The sequence below is a fragment of the Epinephelus moara genome, chromosome 7 (assembly GCF_006386435.1).
Source record: "Epinephelus moara isolate mb chromosome 7, YSFRI_EMoa_1.0, whole genome shotgun sequence".
Taxonomy (NCBI): Eukaryota; Metazoa; Chordata; class Actinopteri; order Perciformes; family Serranidae; genus Epinephelus; species Epinephelus moara.
In genome coordinates this window covers 12,281,632-12,296,193 of record NC_065512.1, presented here as the reverse complement: position 1 = coordinate 12,296,193, position 14,562 = coordinate 12,281,632, and positions in this window count along the sequence as shown.

Below are 14,562 nucleotides of genomic sequence, written 5' to 3'. Positions count from 1 at the left end.
TTAGAGGTCATTTGGTGCTCCCCAGGGGTCATGGACCCCCTGTTGAAGACCCAGGTATTAAATCATTGTGAGCAATGCTAGAAATCAAATAGCAGGACAGTTTAATGGCAGTGTTTGTTTGTTTTTTAAATGATTTCTGTATCAATTTGATAGAGTGATGTAATTTGCCTAATTGCCCAAAAAGAAGACACTCCTCTCTATTTGTTTAATCCATTAACAGTTATTTAATTGATTTAATTAATTATGTCACTTTATATATTAATATTGTGGTTTTTATCCAGAGCAACGCCTACATCTTAGTGGATCCAACATTTTAATCTTGTTTAATCAAGTTAATTAGCCTGTAATCGAGCCCTGTTATATTTTAACAGGTGCTTCGATCAGTGTGTGAACTCTCTGAATCTATACATGTATCTTTGAATGTATCTAGTATATGCTGCATTACTCACCAATGCAGACTTTTTTTTTTTCGTAAGCCATCAGTTTCTTTGTGAATGAATTGCAGCTATAGGAGGGCAGAGTCTATTTAAAAGCCCACCTTACCTCTCTACCATCTTAATTCTGCCTATTCTTGGCAGTTCTGGAGGGGGGCCGTCTAACTGTGTAAATAGCTCTGGAAATTGCGTGTGGCCTTTGACTGTCTCTGTAATTGCGAGACTCTTGCAGTATTTTGCTTGGCAGTCTGAGAGGTTAACCCCTGAGGGCTGGAGGCCTGGAGCTCTCTGTCTGACTGGCAGAGGGCTCCTCAAAGCCCCACTTGTTCACCTCCCAGCCCGGGCAGCTCTAAGCCGCTGCTGATCCTCTTCTAGACGAGAGGGGAGAGTGGGAGGCTGCTGCATTCAGCCGTGGCTAAGGCTCTGCAGGGTGAAGCCTGGAGTGTTACAGGGCCACACAGACACACCCAGCTCCCCCTGGCTGCACCTGGGCAGTCAGTAGCGCTTGTCGCCTTGTCACCTGCACTAAACTCGGGCTTTAGCGTAATCAGATTATATGGATGCTGCTGCAGTAAGTGGACGATCAGCTTCCCCACAAACCTTTTTCCCATATTCCCATGAAACTGTGAATGTGCACTGCTCCTGTAGTTAATGATCTGCAGATGGATACACTTAGTTTGGTTAAATTGAATGAGAGTTTGATGCAATTGTGCACTTAAATGTCAATTTAGCAATTTATACAATGTATCACTGTTCATTTACAAAAATGCTCATTACAAGGCCACGAAATGCACTCAGCTGCACTGAAAACAATGAGGAGAGTCAGATTAGGAAAATAAATACTGAGTATAACATGTCCAAAAACAATGTCATGTTAAATCCTGATTCCGCACATTAATCCTGCACGTTGAAGGGTTTCACAACTGTGGCACTGTTGATTTTGAAAGTTTTCATCCCAGAAGAATTCAGGGGTCACGTTGGGGACTTGTGCAGAAGGTGCAGTCAAACTGTCTGCAGTGATGGATGATGTTGCCGTATGAAATGGTCTGTAAAGATGCAGCCTCTTTTGGAGTCACAGCAGAAACTGTAGAGAAAAGACAACATGTGCAGTTTGCTCCTTGGGTTCCCACATTGTTCTCGCCAGCGCTGCTCCCCCTGGGCCTTGAGAACGACTCTGTACACCCCAGACAAAAGTACACAGGCAGAAAAGAAATATCAAGGCACAAAAGCTCTTTATGTAATGCTGTCAAGTTGCATTGATTTTTTTCCCCCGTATATTTGACAGACAACATAAAATCGTTGCTTCATGTCATGTCAAGCTGGGCCTCGGAGATCGCATCGGCTCTGCCAGTATCACTCAATTCTTTGGTAGAAGTGTTTCTTGGACTAGACATTGTGGAGAGATGTAGACTGTGAGTAATTCATTTGTGTGATCTCTGAACATGTTGCCTTTACACAGTGACACAAAAACAAACTGTTCCACAGAAAGTCAACCTGAGTTAGTTTTGTGACTAAACTTTGAATGCCAGACCGCAAGGCAGTGTGTGGAGTACAGTATCCGAGGTCAGGTCTGTTTCATCTGGGAGACAGTGGATGGATGGATTCAAGGACTGCAGCAGGAACGGGGTGCTGGTTTGTCTCTGGGATTTTGTGGAGGATCAGCAGCTGTGTAATCAGACCTGGCTCTGACCCTACCTGTCCGGACGTTCCTCCACACCCTTCATCATGTACATGTGTCACGCACACGCTGATGAACCGCTGGTCGCGTGCAACCTCTGAGCTGGCCTGACCTGCAGGCTGATTTAGTGAGGATATGCTGCATTTACCAGTACTGTAGGAGCTACTACTACAGTACATTATTCTTTTACCTTAACATTAGTCAGGGCTCTCTTTAATCTCACACTGATTTACTGACCTGTGGCCACTCACGCTGAGTAATTAATGGACAGATCATAGGTACATCATAAAAATACACCTCAGTATAATTTTGAGGTTTTGAGTTTACTTTAGTATTTTACCCCTTTGCATTTCACAGAGAAATATAGTCCTTTTTACTTTACTGCAGTTACAGTTTACTGCTTAATGTGCTTTTCAGACTCAGGCCTATTTTTTGGACAGGCATCTATATGGGATATATATATTACTTTATATACTTTCTTAAGTTCAATTCAATTCAATTCAATTCAAAGTAAATTCAATTTACACAGGTCCGAACACACACATGCACAAACAGGACCTATACATGCACAAAGTGAAGAGATGTCAGAGTGAGGGGGCAGCCTTGGATGGTTGGGGGGGGTCCGGTGCCTTGCTCAAGAGCACCTCAGCAGTGCCCAGGCGGTGAACTGGCACCTCTCTAGCCACCACTCCACGCTCCATACTTGGTTCAGACGAGGACTTGAACAGGCGACCCTCTGGTTCCCAACCCAAGTCCCTGTGGACTGAGCTACTGCCCCCCAATAATTTCTTTCACACAAAACTGTTGTTCAGGGAAAATGGGAAATATGATCAAATTGTTTATTTAAACCAGTATGAATATTACTTGTTTAAAAATTAGGCTTCAGATAATATATCAATTATGAATCATTCATTTGATCTCGGGCTGTTGATCTGGACACATAAGTTGAGGTAGCCAACAACCCAATTCTATACATGCGAAGAATCTCTATAAAAAAAAATAAAATGCTTGGCAACCAGACCAGGCATCTAATTGAGACAGATGTTTATTTGTCAAAATGTGTAGCCACATCAAGCTAGTAAAAGGGTCTGGGCGTTTAATTGGGACTAGGCTTGTATTAACAAATAAAATACTTAAAGATCAAACTACCCAGCAACATAAGCTATAATATAGTAGTTCAACTTAACCTCATCTGGACCAATAACAACATTTACATGCTTCACACCAACACATCAATGATCATATTACCATGATACAATAAATAATACAGCAGTAACTCTCTGAAGCAGTGACGGTGAGAAAATGGGTTTAAGTATTTTCAGTCTGGCTGAAAAAACTGCAGCAGATGAAAATAATGCCATTATTTTATGTTTTTTAGGGGCAGGGGTAGACACATTTAAACAACATTTTTCCCTTAGCTCTATTGGTTATTTTAACAACTTTGTTGGCTAAATACAGTCTAATATCATAATGCTTTGTGTATGTCATTTGGTGCCACTTGCCTATACTGAAATCAGTATAGCCTAATAAATTAATCTACTACCTAACACAATTAAATTTGTAATTTGGGTAGTTTAATAACACCACATCACACAAACTTTACCAAAAGTCAAAAGCTGAGTTGGCAGTGGGAGCGAATTTGTGTTCCTTTGTTCCTCAGCTCAGTACCCTAATAATATGACACATTAAAGAGGCCTTTAAGGGAGTTTTATACTCTCAGCAGTGTTTTCCGACCAGGTCACATTTTCAGTGTATGTTTCCCTGGGTCAATATGTTGAAATCACCCACCTTCAGCTGATAGCCTCAAATTTATGGGCAAGACAGTTTCCTTGACTTTATGCATTGATGTTTCCATAGTGGATAAATGGATTTTTACCATTTAAACTGCACTTTCTTTGTTTTTGTTTTTGTTTTTGTTTTAGCAGTTTAAACTGTAAAGATAGCCCTTACCAGTCTTTTCTGTTGTTATATCAAGAGACACATGCTCAAAGCTCAATGTAAGGCTACGCTAGGCCCTGGGAACATAGGAACGATGCTATCATGGTTACTGCTACTCTGCTAACATAGCTAGCTTGTTAGTTAGCAGGAGTTGCGCTGTGTTTTTTTCACCTTCATGGCTGAATTTAACCACCATTTCCGTTATGTGGGATAATGAACCGAATTACCAAGATGTTGGTTAATTACAACTGATATTTTTCAGTTTCAGAGAACAGCTGGGGGGGGAATTAGTAGGCTATGTAAATTTAGTTTTAGCCTTAGCTAATGCTAGCTTCAAAGCTACCTCACCAGCTAGCTCTCCCATTAAACAGCACTCTTGTTTTAAATGCCTAAATTGCTGTTTCTCTGCAACAAAGTACAGTTACTACTCCTGTTTTTTCAATCATTTACTACAAATGTCACATGCTGTTGTTATGGAGAACATTTCTATTGTGTATTATTTTTTGTAACTATAAGGTAAAACGGATGCTAAAAAGTCAGATTCGGGTTTTAGCTTTGATTTGAACAAACATGCAGTGGCTGTGTTAATTTTGCTGTGCAGCATAGTCGGCTACAGATGATGCACAAAGACTAAAATGGCTATTCACACACAAAATATTTAATATACTCTAAAAAGGTCACAATTAAAGGTTGAGGTTTTTGTTTATATGCATTGTGGTGTTTGATAGGCCTATACAGCAGTATTTTGTGATCACATGTAGAATGGGCATACTGTTAGTTTGGTGCTTGTTATTTCCATGTCAAGTTTTATTTCCACATGGCATTACACTAACTTTACTGATATAACATCAGTAAAATTATAAATGCAAGACTTTCACTTGTATTTTTACATTTTATTATTTGTACTTTTACTGAGATAAATGATCTGAGTGTGTCTTAAACCCCCGCTGTCTAATAAAGAACCACATTACCTGCTGACATTGTTTATTTGAGGATCGAGTTGAATGTGACACAATAGAGGAAGCAGCCAGTGTCAGACATGTGGATGCTCTGCGGTCCCTGTTGAGAACACTAAGCTCTGTATTTGCACTCCTCTTGCTGAGGATAACAGCCTCTCCAGCCCAGGTTAGGAGTGGGGCTCCCTGCAGCTGCTGTCTCTACGGCTGATTAGTGCAGTGATGAGCGAATGAGGGCCAGGGGAGCCGCACACACACTCTGAAAGGGTTAAGCAGGCGGTTAGGGAGGAGACCTGCTCTGTGTCCAGGATGTTGAGTGCTGCAGCGCGATGGTGTGCTGTTACACTGCATGAGGCCTCGGCTCCACTTGGGTTCTGATTGGGCCTGTAAGATCACAGCCACCAGCGCCCCCCTCCTCCCCTCCTCCTCCTCTCTGCCAACCCCCTCCTCCCTGAGGGTTTCTCTCTCCACATCCTCCCTGCTGATTATCACCACTGCCAGAGCTGACTCTTGCACTCCAGCTGCTGTCCACACTCTGGCTCTGGGGCTAATTTAACCAGGCTGCATGGAGGGAGAAAACTTTCTCACACAGCCTGAAGAAGCAGAGCTGCTGCACAATAAAGCTCCTCCCAGGCTTCAGCTTGTTGCCCTCCATCAAGCTGCTGCTGCTCACTACAAAAAGAGCCGCTCTGCTCACACTGCATGCCTTTCCGTCAGGCTTTCCCCGGTGGCGCATTTAAACAATATCCAGAGCTACATATGATCAGAACAAGGTCATAGTCCACTTTGCTTGGGAATATTTCATCAGTGCAAAATAGACAGCGGAGGTTTGCCTGCAGACCAACATGTGTTGCTCTCTGCAGGTGTTTCCTCTGAGCAAAGTCAGGGCAGAGTGCTGCCTCCACTGTCCAATAGGTGACTCTCAACAGTCATCTTCAATGTGAAACTCAACCCTTAAGCTCTTAATATAAAACACACACATGCAATATCTCACGAGCTACTGTATATCAAAGCATTGTGCGCTCCCATCACAATACAGCCATGAATAACAGAGGTGAATGGTGTTGGAGTTGGGAAGATTGACGCCTTCTCTTTCCAAGACAGATGACTGAGTCTGGAAAGTGAGTTGGAGTTTTGTCCCTGAATGATAGCAATTCTGCATTAGGGTATTTCAAGTTATTGTTATTTGATAGAAGCAGAGGCTGAATAATTCACACAAACATCGTCATAAGACGGTGCTACGAAAACATCTATTTGACTTTGTGAGGCTGCGAGGGAGAAAAACATAGTAATTGACCAGTCGAACAAGTGACTTTGGAGCAGGACAAAAGAGGTGGATCTCAAAGAAGACAAGAATCAGAATCAAGTGTCGCCTTAAGATTTCTAGCAGAAAAAATTTGAATTTGAAATGTTGCCTGCAGAAAATGTTCAATGAAACTAGCTTCTCAAACCCCCTTAAAATTCAGTGTACCAAATATTATGGTGTGCATTAATATTTAATTCAGTTTGGCAGTTAACAACTCAAACAATATGCACGCTATAAACATTAGGTATATCCTCTGCCCTGGCAAATATCCATAAGCCACCTGGATTTGTGCCAGAAGGCCTTGTCTTACTTGTGAGTGTGTGCCAAAGCAGCATTATGTGAGTGTTGATGGGGAGAGTCCTCTGTCAGCCTGCAGGGCTCCGGTGTCTCTCTGCTGGGCCGTCCTGGGTCGCACGCTTGGGCTGAGAGGGCAAGACGCTGCCCCACAATCCCCCCCCTTCCTCCATCAACCCCACCACGTTAAATGGAAGCATTGTGACGGCAGACCTGCTCTCATCTTCATGTACACTTTCTTTTTTCCTCCTTCTCCCAGTACATAATGACCCCAGACTACATGACGACAGGCATTGTATCTGACTGAGCCGACCACATAGAAATTAAAGATGAGGATCTGATTCAGAGGCAGCTGCAGGTCTTTTTTGTGCCGTATGGTGTCACTGGGTCCAGCGATATTTAAGGTGTGTAGGTATACATGTTTACATATATGCATCTGTTGTTTGGTTTAATGTTTATTAAATCATTTTTTACATTCTGAATATGTGTGTGGTCTCTGGTGTTGCTGCAAACACGGAGCCAGGTGGTAACAATTGATTAAATCAAATTTCTGCCCAGAGCAAGAATTCAATTACAGCATTAGACCTGTAATCTGAAGCATTCATGCCTTCACATGCAGAGCTGTGTGAGTTGTATCTTTATAGTATCAATCCCTGTATTTAAGCTTATTTATGTGATGTTAGGTGGTGCAAAGGGTTTCACATGAGAGACATTTTTAGTATCAGATGTATATAAGTTGCATGGTTTGAATATAATATATATTTTCTGATCCTACACAGATTAAATACACTCTCAGACAACAAGTAGAAAACAACATGCATCTTTTATTAAGATTGATATTCACATAATCTGTTCAGAAAAAAAAACACTTTTTCCCTGTGTCTTCTCTGCAGAAATTTCCCTCCATCAGACTTTACAGCGAACAATGCAGTCACACTACACCTGACAGGTATTTAATCTCTTGTAGCCCATTTTATCTGGGGGATTCCCCTCTCTTACAATTATGAAGTGCAATTTAGAAATCAAACCCGGGAGCAACGTTTGCTGGCAGAGGAGTTATGAGAAGATCCTTTTTTTTTCCTCCCCTCTCCATGATTTAACTAGAACGTTATGAGAACTCACACAGCGAACACACAACCTTTTGTGCACAAGATAAGTCCTGAAACGTTGCCACGATGATATAAATGATGTTTTCTTTTCAAAAAGGTGATTATGTCATGGTGAAAAACAATACGGATGACAGAGCTGCAGGTTATACCTGGGTTTGTATTACAGGAATAGTATTGTATGAATTTGTAATATTGTTTAAGTTTCTTTGGAGAATGATTTATACGTTTTCAGCTACAATATGAATGAATGAATTCAGCATTTTGTATCAGCTATGGTGGCCATTCTGCAGAGTGAATCAGACCACAGAGATAGCATCTTAGGTCTCAGAAGGCAATTAAAAAGAAATTAACTCGAAGTTTGTGTTGTCTGCGATTTTTCCGTGTTTATTTTGAGGTTTCTTGGAAACTCCCACTTTTTAATTACACCAAATGCTTATTTTAGACTTCTCTTTTTTGACCAGTTTCCACTGGTCTGCAAAATGCTGTAGATGCTATCAACAATGATGTCAGTGTGGCTATTTCTGCTTCACATATACACTGATCTGGTGCATGTATAAATAATTCACATAAGGTCAAGCTTTGATCCTCTGATACAGCCTCTCAGATTGCCAGTAGTGGCAGGAAAACCAGTAGATTGAAAATGAGGAATGCATCAAGGGGTGTGCTGTTTACTTGTAGCGCGGGCAGCTGGTTAGCCACCCCTCTGCCGTTTTACACCCCCCTCCCTTGCTTTTCAATTCCAGCCAGACCCCAGGCTCGGCCACTAACTGGGGGCTGGAATATTGTGCACTGGGGATCAATGCGGCCCTGAGTGAAATGTCAACTGTGGCCCTGCGATGTGTCAGGCTGTGAGGGAGTTGTAATGGCTATTGATCCACTGTGCGCTTAATGCAGAGCTGCCCCGCCACGACGCAAGCCAGCTGCAGCAGAAAGATATATGTATGAGATGAGCTAAAACTGAGAAAATAGAAAAGAAAGAGCCCACAGTTTTGTCCCCCTCCTCACATCCCTCCCTCTCTGGCTGCAGATTGATCTTCCTCTTCCTGCTGATTCTAACTGGGGTCTGTCATTATCTTACTCTGTCATTAGGGGCTCCATTGACAGCCTTGGCCTGTCTGTGTCACTCTATTGAGACAGCAACACTTTTCCCATGCAGTGTTCCCTACATTTATTAAAATCTCTGACAGCCTTGTCTTAGCTTTCTCCATAGATGGCTGAGCTTCAGGCAGCGGTGCAGCGGTGTAATTGGAAGACGAGGCTCTCTGTTCCTGGCTAGTAATATCGGAGAGGTACAGCTGTAGGTCAGACTGGTTTATATCAGAGCGCTAGTGATGACGAACGAAATCAGACAACCTTTGTCTAAAGGGTCAGCGTCTGAGCAACAGTATAGAACCTGCAGTAATGCCTATATCTGTGAACCATGTGTGTGTGTGTGTGTGTGTGTGTGTGTGTGTGTGTTTGCTGAAAGGATGGTAGGCCAACTCTAAAATTCAGGGGAGAGCACCCTTTGATTTCTTTTTAGTTAGATTTGGTTTTACTCTAAGAAAAAATGTAAAGACTTCAAATATTTTCATCAAAAATATGGATTTTTTGTGCACTACAGGTCAAAGGTCATTCTGGACAGCAATCATGTCTCTGCATTAAGGCTCATTTATACTCCCTGTAGGTATGACAACAGATACATCTGTTTCAAACATTGTAAAGGTCACTGGCCTCATACTTCAACGCTTCCTTTATGTTGATATAAATACAGCCAATAGGTGGCACTAGAGGACAGAGTCGAGAGTTTCAGACAGCAATAAATGAGGACATGTAGTAGATTAATGATTGTTCCGTTTTGCCATTTTTAAAAATGCGTTTGTCATCTCTTACGGCCTTATTTTGCTTGAATTATGCTATACTGCCCCAACGATCGCCAGTGCTACTGCTTCGTATCGTGCACATCCGTAGACTTAAGAAAGCGCACATCTAATGTTAGGGGTTTATTCTCCTCATCAACGTTAGCTAGAAGCTAATAGGATGAATATAATCAAAGCAGAGTAGATGTAGATCTTTGTTTCTACTTTAACTTAATTCTGCATCTTGACCAAAAACAGACCTACAGTAAATGTGTCAAATATAAGATGAGAGTGGTAACTCTTGGTTCAAAATAAGGAATGGCGGGAATATGAGGTCAAAGGACAGCAGGATCCGAAGAAATTATTAATAATGCTGAAGAAGGTCTATAGAAGTGAGCTATAAGGTTCAGTCTCGCCTCCCCACCCTAATAATTTTCATACAGTCCCTAAGGAAAGCAACCCTCCTTCAGTATTGGCTTGACAAATACGCATTTGAGGTCTAATTGAAGGGTTTTAGAAGGTTTCATCAGACCAGAGCTTTCAGAGTTTTCTCAACAAATGTCAAAATAAGACTTTATATAAAATCACAAATTGCATGTTTTCCCATTTGTATAACGTACCATACACTATCTTTAGACTCCTGGTTTCCTCCTACTGAGAAGGAGAGAGATGAAAGATTAAATTATAAAGTATGTGAAAATGGCTATAGTTTGACTTTTAAGGTTTTCACAGGACATCATACACGTTATTTTAGAGCTGTGTTTTTGCATTATGAACAGCAACACATGCTTCAATGATTAGGGACTGTACAGATATTATTTGGGGCAATGAGGGGAGCTGAAACTCATGTGCCAGATTTTTAAAAAGTAAAACCCACCCTGGTATTTGCTTATATTTTTTGGGCCACCATCTTAATTTAGAAAAAGATTCAGTAACACTTCATAGAGTATTTGTTATGTTTCAGCAGCTTATTAGTTGACATTCAACTGTATGGGTTTATTATACAGATGTTTAAAAGATTATATATGAAGTATATGTGAAAATTCACGATATTCTCAGAATAATTTAGTTGAACTTGAAGCATTCACTCATCCTGTGCTGCATAGGTTGCATGGCTAGTTCAAGTTTAACTAAATTATTCTGAGAAAATGTGAATTGTAACATATACTCGATAGATAAACATCTGCAGACAAAACTGAACAGTTGAAATGTTGAATCTCAACTAATAAGCTGTTGAAATGCTACAACTACTCAATAAACTATCTGTAGCCTGACTATTCAATTAAAGTGTTACTAAAGATTCTAACAACCCCTCTTCAATAGCTTAAAATAATTGAGCAGTATTGATTTTATTTGTTTGCCATTAGTAACTAAAAGTACATAAATGCTTTAAATGGTGTACTGCTATTCAAAACTTAATATATCAACAGGGCAATAACTTTCACATAGCCATCAAGTACAATTAGCTATTAGCAATATTGCAGCAATCAAAGTAAAATAATGTCTCCTATTAACAAACATTACAGCTTTTTTTCCAAACTGAAAGCTTTTAAATGAACCATAATTATGTTGTTGAGAGTTATTTCAGATGATACTGTAGCCTGATATGTGTAAAAATAAATCAAATATTAACCTGGGATGAGAAAATGCTGAAAGAACCTCCCCTACTCTCCCAAAAAATAGCTGAAAGACAAAACACACAACCTTCCCCTTTCCCTAATAATTTTCATTCGCTCCCTTGCCACTGTCACGGTAAATAAACATCTGCTTGTAAAAATTAGTTAATACTCAGCTGCTGCAACTCAGAGAATTTGATATAAGGAGCCAATTTGGTTCAGTGTCACAGTGACCGAACTGTAAAAAGATTACGGCAGATTTCAATGTGAAACAAAGTGAAAATGAAAGAGCCTGTAAGAAGCAACCCAAACAGTTTTATTCTCACAGTCTTTACATAACCTAAATTTCTGATCATATGATTATTGTTTTGTTGTATCCTCCGCTCCCGGACTATTACTGTAGGGACTTGACAACTTGAAAACATTTCTGGAGGCTGTCAGGAAGTGCACAGTGGGGTGCACTGAATTGAGATTGGTGGTTTGTGGGGTATGTGTGCGTGTGTATTTGTGTGCTACACAAAAGCGACGCTTAGTATAGGCTGGTGTTGGGACCAAGCTGCTTCTCCGTGTTACAGGAGGCACAATCAGGTAGGACCAGGGGGTCTCTGGCTGTCTTTGCCCCCGTAACACACGAGGCTGCTCAATGGGATGGAAGTTATTGGAGGGTTGGGGTGAAACAGATGACATGGTGTGTGACAGAGACTCATCATTTGAGTGTGATACAAGTATTTGAGCTGCAAGGCTGTAATGTTGCTCGGCTTGTCTGGAAAGATTTATTCCAGATTGCAGGGCCTGAGGGGTCAGCGGCCGTACATGTGGGAGGTTTCTCTGGGGGGGAGAATGCACTTTTGGGGGAAGAGGTTGTGGACATAATGAAACAACAGGCTAGAGAAAAACGATTAGTCTATATATCTAACAATCATATCTACAGATCAGAATGCTTTAACGATAGTCTTCCCAAACACAGAAACAAAACACAGAGCTCTTTGGAGCTAATTCAACATTAGCTTTCATGAAGATATACATATGTTGCACACAAGGGCGTAACTTTGGTTTGAGAAGTGTGGGGGCACAATAAAAGGGGAGGTCTAAGGATCCTCCCATAGAAAAACAAAAATAGCAATTTGAATCTACATACATTTTGGGACTATGGTAACCAAAACAAAATCAGGGAAATAATTAAGTTGGTCATGCTGCTAAATCCTGCCAGTGTAAATGCTCTAAATATGCTGCTCCTCCGTTTCATTTTTGGAGTTTATCAGAGCAAAATCAGCAGCTCATTTCACATTCTCAGCTGAAATCTGACTGCTGGCAAATTAAGCATGATTTTTGTGGTTTAAAAAAAAAGACAAAAAGTTTTTTTAAAGTAGGGGGGACACACATGCACACTGTCCCTGGTGGAAGTTGCACCTAAGTTTCACGCTTCCTAGAATACAATGTATTCCTGCATCCACAAAACTTGAATTCACGGCCTCACTTCTGTCTGACAGACAGAAGCTTCTTTTTTTTCCAGCAAAGAAGAGGAAATGTTTAATCCAATACCCACTGTGAAAGGAAAAAGTAATGCATATCTCACTATCTCGCCTGTCTCCCGGCGGGATGAAATTGAAATTTTAATGCATTTCAGAGTTTTTCCCCCGAATGGAGAAGCTGATAGACACGGGGATGTCATATTTACAGTATGAACACCCATGGTTTAATGCACTCTACAATACTGCCATCTCCAAGTTCTCCGGAACAAAACATGCTCTTGAACATAAAGGAAAGGCAAAGAAGAAAATTATTCCTCAAGCTTTCTATCAAGCTTCTGCATTCATGGCAAAGTCTAAAGGGCATGTCAGTCCTCCTGCCTCTGAGAGAGGTAATTATCCTTTTCCTGTCAGAGAACAACAAATGATAGCCAACTATGGGGGTGCATTTTCAGGAGCTGAAATTTGTCAATTGGAAGGAGAAGGAGGTTTAATTTTCTGGCAGCTGCATATCTACTTTTATCATGCCTTTTTTCAGTGGTCATTTGTTGCATGTTTTTTTTTTCCTCTATTCACATGAGCCTGCACGGAGTAGTGCTGTGAGCTTCTGAGGGTGTGTTTATGTGCCCTGCATTAACATACCTATTTATAGTCCTACACTTTCTTACAGTCATCTTTTTTTCTGTTGTGACCATTTCACAGATTATATATTGTCCAAGTAATTTCCCTTTCAGCATCTGTGTTTTTTACCTTTCAGAGAAAGCAGTGAATGGAGGGAAAATTATCACAATTACTCACATAATTGAGCCGTCTTTGTAGCAAGTGCAGCTTCAGTAGCCCTTTTTTTCCATCAGCCAAAATGGTTTCATTATATGGGTTTTTCATATTCCCTGACACAGGGCTCTGCTGAGGGCCTGGCGCGTGGATGAGATGCAGGATGAACAGAGCGAATCATTAAGGTCACAGTAGGAATAATTATCCCAGCTATGGAAAGAGCATCTACAGCCTTTTTTCTCCCCCGGCACAAATGCAGTGTCCACGGTTTTGTTACGAATGGAGCTTCCACCTTCTACTTATACAAAGAAGAGAGGGGGAGAGCAAGACTTGTATCAACATGACAATTTTCCATCATTAAGACTAATGACAGGCACAGACTGTGGGGATCAAGGGGAGCACAAAAAAGAGAGGCGCATTCAGGTGTTGGCTGAGTGCTGACCTCCTTCCTGTCTTTGTTGGAGACTTAACTCTTAACAAAAACTAAAAAGGGGTTTCAGACTAAAGGCGCAGTGGCAGCTGAACGTCAAGCAGCCCGGCTCTCCATGGGCAAATGACTTAATTGGCGAATTTGCATGTTTTCCATTTGCAGGGAAATTAATTCAATAAGACCTACATGTAAAGATGTTTAATCAATCGTTGTTTTAGTGTTGGTGAAATAATTCCCCAGCTTATAGCCGTGTTATAGCCGTCTATACCACAGACTATGAGTTGATTAAATTTCGATTATCCTTAAAATTGATTTTCTGATTAGTTGACAATTTGATGCCCAGATCTTCACTTAACAGTTGGGGATGCTGGGACATGTAGCAAGTATGAAGCGTAGTTGTGACACTGGTTTCTTTTACAGTTTAGCTGAATTAAGTAAAAGCCATATTTTTCCAAGTCCTTTCTCCCCAGCCTTCACTCAGGTAATTGGTCATTTTGCAGCCAATTTCGGGCAGGTTGGATGCTTGCTGCCATGGCCTGACCCCTGCTGCTGCTGTAATGGGGACAGCATTTCTACCAGTTCGCTGGGGGCTTTTCCACACCGTGACCCCCAGCTTTCTGAGGAGAGAGCTGCTCTGAACACTGAAGGGGGGGAAAAGGAGTTGAAATATGACTTCTCAGCACTGCAATGACCAGCTTTAAGTCTTATTACACACATGAT